Genomic DNA, 9,353 nt, shown 5'->3' on the forward strand with positions numbered 1-9,353 from the left:
GTCGACCCCTGCCAAGGCCAGCGAACAACGCAGCCGGCTAAGCCCAGCTCACCACAACGACAAGCCCAAGCCTTCCACCAGCGTAGGTGTGGCTAACCAGATACCCCAACCTGAGGGGATCGCCAAAGCCGGTCTCGTGGTGAGTACCAGGGCAAAGGAGTTCAAGAGGATACCACCTAGCCAGGCAGGACCTCTTGAACGCAAGAAAGCTTTTCGGATCCTCAAACGGCTGGCCACAAACCCGATACGAGAGGATCAAGCGTTAAAATTGGATTACCTAAAAATAGGACATAGCCTGGGCAAAGGCGGTAATCCCAGACTTTGACATCGCTATGACCACCAGCAACAGCAACAAGCGAGAAAGGTCGATGGAGACAGCTCAACCAGCGAGCAAGAAGGCAAGAGTAACCAACCGCGGCACATGGTCGAGATCCTTTGCTGAAGTAGTAAAGGATCGGAATATCATAGGAGTCACCGACCAGAGCGATGAAGGCGGAAGGATCCCAAGATACCAATGGGGTCTGGTTAGACGGACCCTTGCGTCAGTGATCCACCACCCGATTGCACAGATGCAGGGTGGTACCAGGGCAACGTTAAGTTGATCGCCTGCGAAGACGAGAGGTCGGCAGCACTTTACAAGGCTGCCATTAATAGGGTCGGCGAGGGCTACCCCGGGGCCAAGCTGGCAGTTTGCGAGGCCGCAGACATCCCGTCTCGACCGAGAGCGAGGCTGTGGCTGCCGTCGGAACCCTCGGAACCAGAGACTATACTCAGCCTGCTGACCAGGTTCAACCCGAAACTTCCAACAGACGGTTGGAAGATGGTCAAGGTGGAGAAAACCGAGCGCGTCACCATGAACGTGGTAATCCTCTTGAACCAGGCCTGCTTGGAACCCCTTCCAGCCCAACAAAACCAGGTGAACGATGGGTTCGATAAGGTGCAACTGCGCATCTATGACACAGATAAACTAGCGGCAGACAACCTGGCTGCCTGTGCATCGTACGAACCCCCGAGCGACGACGAATTGGAGCATGAGGAGGCCACCCTCACCGGCTACGTGTCAACCGACTCGGAGCTGACAGAGAGCCTGAAGCAGCTGTGCACTCAGGACACAGCCCGACCAGGGCGCACTGTTCTCCAGGACATAGCGGAGGAAGCGGAGGGTACCCAGCCCGACCACGGTCCCAAAGATGGTGCAGTTCCTGCAGATTAACATGCACCACAGCAAGGCAGCATCCGCTGCCCTCCCCACCCGAATGGCAACAGGCAACATACCCGCAGTCCTCATTCAAGAGCCATGGATTGTTGGTAACAACATCTGTGGCTTATCAACCCCCTATACAAGCTATTTTACACCAAGGATAAGGGTAAAACCAGACAGACAGACAGACAGACAGACAGACAGACAGACAGACAGACAGACAGACAGACAGACAGACAGACAGACAGACAGACAGACAGACAGACAGACAGACAGACAGACAGACAGACAGACAGACAGACAGACAGACAGACAGACAGACAGACAGACAGACAGACAGACAGACAGACAGACAGACAGACAGACAGACAGACAGACAGACAGACAGACAGACAGACAGACAGACAGACAGACAGACAGACAGACAGACAGACAGACAGACAGACAGACAGACAGACAGACAGACAGACAGACAGACAGACAGACAGACAGACAGACAGACAGACAGACAGACAGACAGACAGACAGACAGACAGACAGACAGACAGACAGACAGACAGACAGACAGACAGACAGACAGACAGACAGACAGACAGACAGACAGACAGACAGACAGACAGACAGACAGACAGACAGACAGACAGACAGACAGACAGACAGACAGACAGACAGACAGACAGACAGACAGACAGACAGACAGACAGACAGACAGACAGACAGACAGACAGACAGACAGACAGACAGACAGACAGACAGACAGACAGACAGACAGACAGACAGACAGACAGACAGACAGACAGACAGACAGACAGACAGACAGACAGACAGACAGACAGACAGACAGACAGACAGACAGACAGACAGACAGACAGACAGACAGACAGACAGACAGACAGACAGACAGACAGACAGACAGACAGACAGACAGACAGACAGACAGACAGACAGACAGACAGACAGACAGACAGACAGACAGACAGACAGACAGACAGACAGACAGACAGACAGACAGACAGACAGACAGACAGACAGACAGACAGACAGACAGACAGACAGACAGACAGACAGACAGACAGACAGACAGACAGACAGACAGACAGACAGACAGACAGACAGACAGACAGACAGACAGACAGACAGACAGACAGACAGACAGACAGACAGACAGACAGACAGACAGACAGACAGACAGACAGACAGACAGACAGACAGACAGACAGACAGACAGACAGACAGACAGACAGACAGACAGACAGACAGACAGACAGACAGACAGACAGACAGACAGACAGACAGACAGACAGACAGACAGACAGACAGACAGACAGACAGACAGACAGACAGACAGACAGACAGACAGACAGACAGACAGACAGACAGACAGACAGACAGACAGACAGACAGACAGACAGACAGACAGACAGACAGACAGACAGACAGACAGACAGACAGACAGACAGACAGACAGACAGACAGACAGACAGACAGACAGACAGACAGACAGACAGACAGACAGACAGACAGACAGACAGACAGACAGACAGACAGACAGACAGACAGACAGACAGACAGACAGACAGACAGACAGACAGACAGACAGACAGACAGACAGACAGACAGACAGACAGACAGACAGACAGACAGACAGACAGACAGACAGACAGACAGACAGACAGACAGACAGACAGACAGACAGACAGACAGACAGACAGACAGACAGACAGACAGACAGACAGACAGACAGACAGACAGACAGACAGACAGACAGACAGACAGACAGACAGACAGACAGACAGACAGACAGACAGACAGACAGACAGACAGACAGACAGACAGACAGACAGACAGACAGACAGACAGACAGACAGACAGACAGACAGACAGACAGACAGACAGACAGACAGACAGACAGACAGACAGACAGACAGACAGACAGACAGACAGACAGACAGACAGACAGACAGACAGACAGACAGACAGACAGACAGACAGACAGACAGACAGACAGACAGACAGACAGACAGACAGACAGACAGACAGACAGACAGACAGACAGACAGACAGACAGACAGACAGACAGACAGACAGACAGACAGACAGACAGACAGACAGACAGACAGACAGACAGACAGACAGACAGACAGACAGACAGACAGACAGACAGACAGACAGACAGACAGACAGACAGACAGACAGACAGACAGACAGACAGACAGACAGACAGACAGACAGACAGACAGACAGACAGACAGACAGACAGACAGACAGACAGACAGACAGACAGACAGACAGACAGACAGACAGACAGACAGACAGACAGACAGACAGACAGACAGACAGACAGACAGACAGACAGACAGACAGACAGACAGACAGACAGACAGACAGACAGACAGACAGACAGACAGACAGACAGACAGACAGACAGACAGACAGACAGACAGACAGACAGACAGACAGACAGACAGACAGACAGACAGACAGACAGACAGACAGACAGACAGACAGACAGACAGACAGACAGACAGACAGACAGACAGACAGACAGACAGACAGACAGACAGACAGACAGACAGACAGACAGACAGACAGACAGACAGACAGACAGACAGACAGACAGACAGACAGACAGACAGACAGACAGACAGACAGACAGACAGACAGACAGACAGACAGACAGACAGACAGACAGACAGACAGACAGACAGACAGACAGACAGACAGACAGACAGACAGACAGACAGACAGACAGACAGACAGACAGACAGACAGACAGACAGACAGACAGACAGACAGACAGACAGACAGACAGACAGACAGACAGACAGACAGACAGACAGACAGACAGACAGACAGACAGACAGACAGACAGACAGACAGACAGACAGACAGACAGACAGACAGACAGACAGACAGACAGACAGACAGACAGACAGACAGACAGACAGACAGACAGACAGACAGACAGACAGACAGACAGACAGACAGACAGACAGACAGACAGACAGACAGACAGACAGACAGACAGACAGACAGACAGACAGACAGACAGACAGACAGACAGACAGACAGACAGACAGACAGACAGACAGACAGACAGACAGACAGACAGACAGACAGACAGACAGACAGACAGACAGACAGACAGACAGACAGACAGACAGACAGACAGACAGACAGACAGACAGACAGACAGACAGACAGACAGACAGACAGACAGACAGACAGACAGACAGACAGACAGACAGACAGACAGACAGACAGACAGACAGACAGACAGACAGACAGACAGACAGACAGACAGACAGACAGACAGACAGACAGACAGACAGACAGACAGACAGACAGACAGACAGACAGACAGACAGACAGACAGACAGACAGACAGACAGACAGACAGACAGACAGACAGACAGACAGACAGACAGACAGACAGACAGACAGACAGACAGACAGACAGACAGACAGACAGACAGACAGACAGACAGACAGACAGACAGACAGACAGACAGACAGACAGACAGACAGACAGACAGACAGACAGACAGACAGACAGACAGACAGACAGACAGACAGACAGACAGACAGACAGACAGACAGACAGACAGACAGACAGACAGACAGACAGACAGACAGACAGACAGACAGACAGACAGACAGACAGACAGACAGACAGACAGACAGACAGACAGACAGACAGACAGACAGACAGACAGACAGACAGACAGACAGACAGACAGACAGACAGACAGACAGACAGACAGACAGACAGACAGACAGACAGACAGACAGACAGACAGACAGACAGACAGACAGACAGACAGACAGACAGACAGACAGACAGACAGACAGACAGACAGACAGACAGACAGACAGACAGACAGACAGACAGACAGACAGACAGACAGACAGACAGACAGACAGACAGACAGACAGACAGACAGACAGACAGACAGACAGACAGACAGACAGACAGACAGACAGACAGACAGACAGACAGACAGACAGACAGACAGACAGACAGACAGACAGACAGACAGACAGACAGACAGACAGACAGACAGACAGACAGACAGACAGACAGACAGACAGACAGACAGACAGACAGACAGACAGACAGACAGACAGACAGACAGACAGACAGACAGACAGACAGACAGACAGACAGACAGACAGACAGACAGACAGACAGACAGACAGACAGACAGACAGACAGACAGACAGACAGACAGACAGACAGACAGACAGACAGACAGACAGACAGACAGACAGACAGACAGACAGACAGACAGACAGACAGACAGACAGACAGACAGACAGACAGACAGACAGACAGACAGACAGACAGACAGACAGACAGACAGACAGACAGACAGACAGACAGACAGACAGACAGACAGACAGACAGACAGACAGACAGACAGACAGACAGACAGACAGACAGACAGACAGACAGACAGACAGACAGACAGACAGACAGACAGACAGACAGACAGACAGACAGACAGACAGACAGACAGACAGACAGACAGACAGACAGACAGACAGACAGACAGACAGACAGACAGACAGACAGACAGACAGACAGACAGACAGACAGACAGACAGACAGACAGACAGACAGACAGACAGACAGACAGACAGACAGACAGACAGACAGACAGACAGACAGACAGACAGACAGACAGACAGACAGACAGACAGACAGACAGACAGACAGACAGACAGACAGACAGACAGACAGACAGACAGACAGACAGACAGACAGACAGACAGACAGACAGACAGACAGACAGACAGACAGACAGACAGACAGACAGACAGACAGACAGACAGACAGACAGACAGACAGACAGACAGACAGACAGACAGACAGACAGACAGACAGACAGACAGACAGACAGACAGACAGACAGACAGACAGACAGACAGACAGACAGACAGACAGACAGACAGACAGACAGACAGACAGACAGACAGACAGACAGACAGACAGACAGACAGACAGACAGACAGACAGACAGACAGACAGACAGACAGACAGACAGACAGACAGACAGACAGACAGACAGACAGACAGACAGACAGACAGACAGACAGACAGACAGACAGACAGACAGACAGACAGACAGACAGACAGACAGACAGACAGACAGACAGACAGACAGACAGACAGACAGACAGACAGACAGACAGACAGACAGACAGACAGACAGACAGACAGACAGACAGACAGACAGACAGACAGACAGACAGACAGACAGACAGACAGACAGACAGACAGACAGACAGACAGACAGACAGACAGACAGACAGACAGACAGACAGACAGACAGACAGACAGACAGACAGACAGACAGACAGACAGACAGACAGACAGACAGACAGACAGACAGACAGACAGACAGACAGACAGACAGACAGACAGACAGACAGACAGACAGACAGACAGACAGACAGACAGACAGACAGACAGACAGACAGACAGACAGACAGACAGACAGACAGACAGACAGACAGACAGACAGACAGACAGACAGACAGACAGACAGACAGACAGACAGACAGACAGACAGACAGACAGACAGACAGACAGACAGACAGACAGACAGACAGACAGACAGACAGACAGACAGACAGACAGACAGACAGACAGACAGACAGACAGACAGACAGACAGACAGACAGACAGACAGACAGACAGACAGACAGACAGACAGACAGACAGACAGACAGACAGACAGACAGACAGACAGACAGACAGACAGACAGACAGACAGACAGACAGACAGACAGACAGACAGACAGACAGACAGACAGACAGACAGACAGACAGACAGACAGACAGACAGACAGACAGACAGACAGACAGACAGACAGACAGACAGACAGACAGACAGACAGACAGACAGACAGACAGACAGACAGACAGACAGACAGACAGACAGACAGACAGACAGACAGACAGACAGACAGACAGACAGACAGACAGACAGACAGACAGACAGACAGACAGACAGACAGACAGACAGACAGACAGACAGACAGACAGACAGACAGACAGACAGACAGACAGACAGACAGACAGACAGACAGACAGACAGACAGACAGACAGACAGACAGACAGACAGACAGACAGACAGACAGACAGACAGACAGACAGACAGACAGACAGACAGACAGACAGACAGACAGACAGACAGACAGACAGACAGACAGACAGACAGACAGACAGACAGACAGACAGACAGACAGACAGACAGACAGACAGACAGACAGACAGACAGACAGACAGACAGACAGACAGACAGACAGACAGACAGACAGACAGACAGACAGACAGACAGACAGACAGACAGACAGACAGACAGACAGACAGACAGACAGACAGACAGACAGACAGACAGACAGACAGACAGACAGACAGACAGACAGACAGACAGACAGACAGACAGACAGACAGACAGACAGACAGACAGACAGACAGACAGACAGACAGACAGACAGACAGACAGACAGACAGACAGACAGACAGACAGACAGACAGACAGACAGACAGACAGACAGACAGACAGACAGACAGACAGACAGACAGACAGACAGACAGACAGACAGACAGACAGACAGACAGACAGACAGACAGACAGACAGACAGACAGACAGACAGACAGACAGACAGACAGACAGACAGACAGACAGACAGACAGACAGACAGACAGACAGACAGACAGACAGACAGACAGACAGACAGACAGACAGACAGACAGACAGACAGACAGACAGACAGACAGACAGACAGACAGACAGACAGACAGACAGACAGACAGACAGACAGACAGACAGACAGACAGACAGACAGACAGACAGACAGACAGACAGACAGACAGACAGACAGACAGACAGACAGACAGACAGACAGACAGACAGACAGACAGACAGACAGACAGACAGACAGACAGACAGACAGACAGACAGACAGACAGACAGACAGACAGACAGACAGACAGACAGACAGACAGACAGACAGACAGACAGACAGACAGACAGACAGACAGACAGACAGACAGACAGACAGACAGACAGACAGACAGACAGACAGACAGACAGACAGACAGACAGACAGACAGACAGACAGACAGACAGACAGACAGACAGACAGACAGACAGACAGACAGACAGACAGACAGACAGACAGACAGACAGACAGACAGACAGACAGACAGACAGACAGACAGACAGACAGACAGACAGACAGACAGACAGACAGACAGACAGACAGACAGACAGACAGACAGACAGACAGACAGACAGACAGACAGACAGACAGACAGACAGACAGACAGACAGACAGACAGACAGACAGACAGACAGACAGACAGACAGACAGACAGACAGACAGACAGACAGACAGACAGACAGACAGACAGACAGACAGACAGACAGACAGACAGACAGACAGACAGACAGACAGACAGACAGACAGACAGACAGACAGACAGACAGACAGACAGACAGACAGACAGACAGACAGACAGACAGACAGACAGACAGACAGACAGACAGACAGACAGACAGACAGACAGACAGACAGACAGACAGACAGACAGACAGACAGACAGACAGACAGACAGACAGACAGACAGACAGACAGACAGACAGACAGACAGACAGACAGACAGACAGACAGACAGACAGACAGACAGACAGACAGACAGACAGACAGACAGACAGACAGACAGACAGACAGACAGACAGACAGACAGACAGACAGACAGACAGACAGACAGACAGACAGACAGACAGACAGACAGACAGACAGACAGACAGACAGACAGACAGACAGACAGACAGACAGACAGACAGACAGACAGACAGACAGACAGACAGACAGACAGACAGACAGACAGACAGACAGACAGACAGACAGACAGACAGACAGACAGACAGACAGACAGACAGACAGACAGACAGACAGACAGACAGACAGACAGACAGACAGACAGACAGACAGACAGACAGACAGACAGACAGACAGACAGACAGACAGACAGACAGACAGACAGACAGACAGACAGACAGACAGACAGACAGACAGACAGACAGACAGACAGACAGACAGACAGACAGACAGACAGACAGACAGACAGACAG

This window comes from Drosophila suzukii, assembly GCF_043229965.1.
Source record: "Drosophila suzukii chromosome 2 unlocalized genomic scaffold, CBGP_Dsuzu_IsoJpt1.0 scf_2c, whole genome shotgun sequence".
NCBI classification, from domain to species: Eukaryota; Metazoa; Arthropoda; class Insecta; order Diptera; family Drosophilidae; genus Drosophila; species Drosophila suzukii.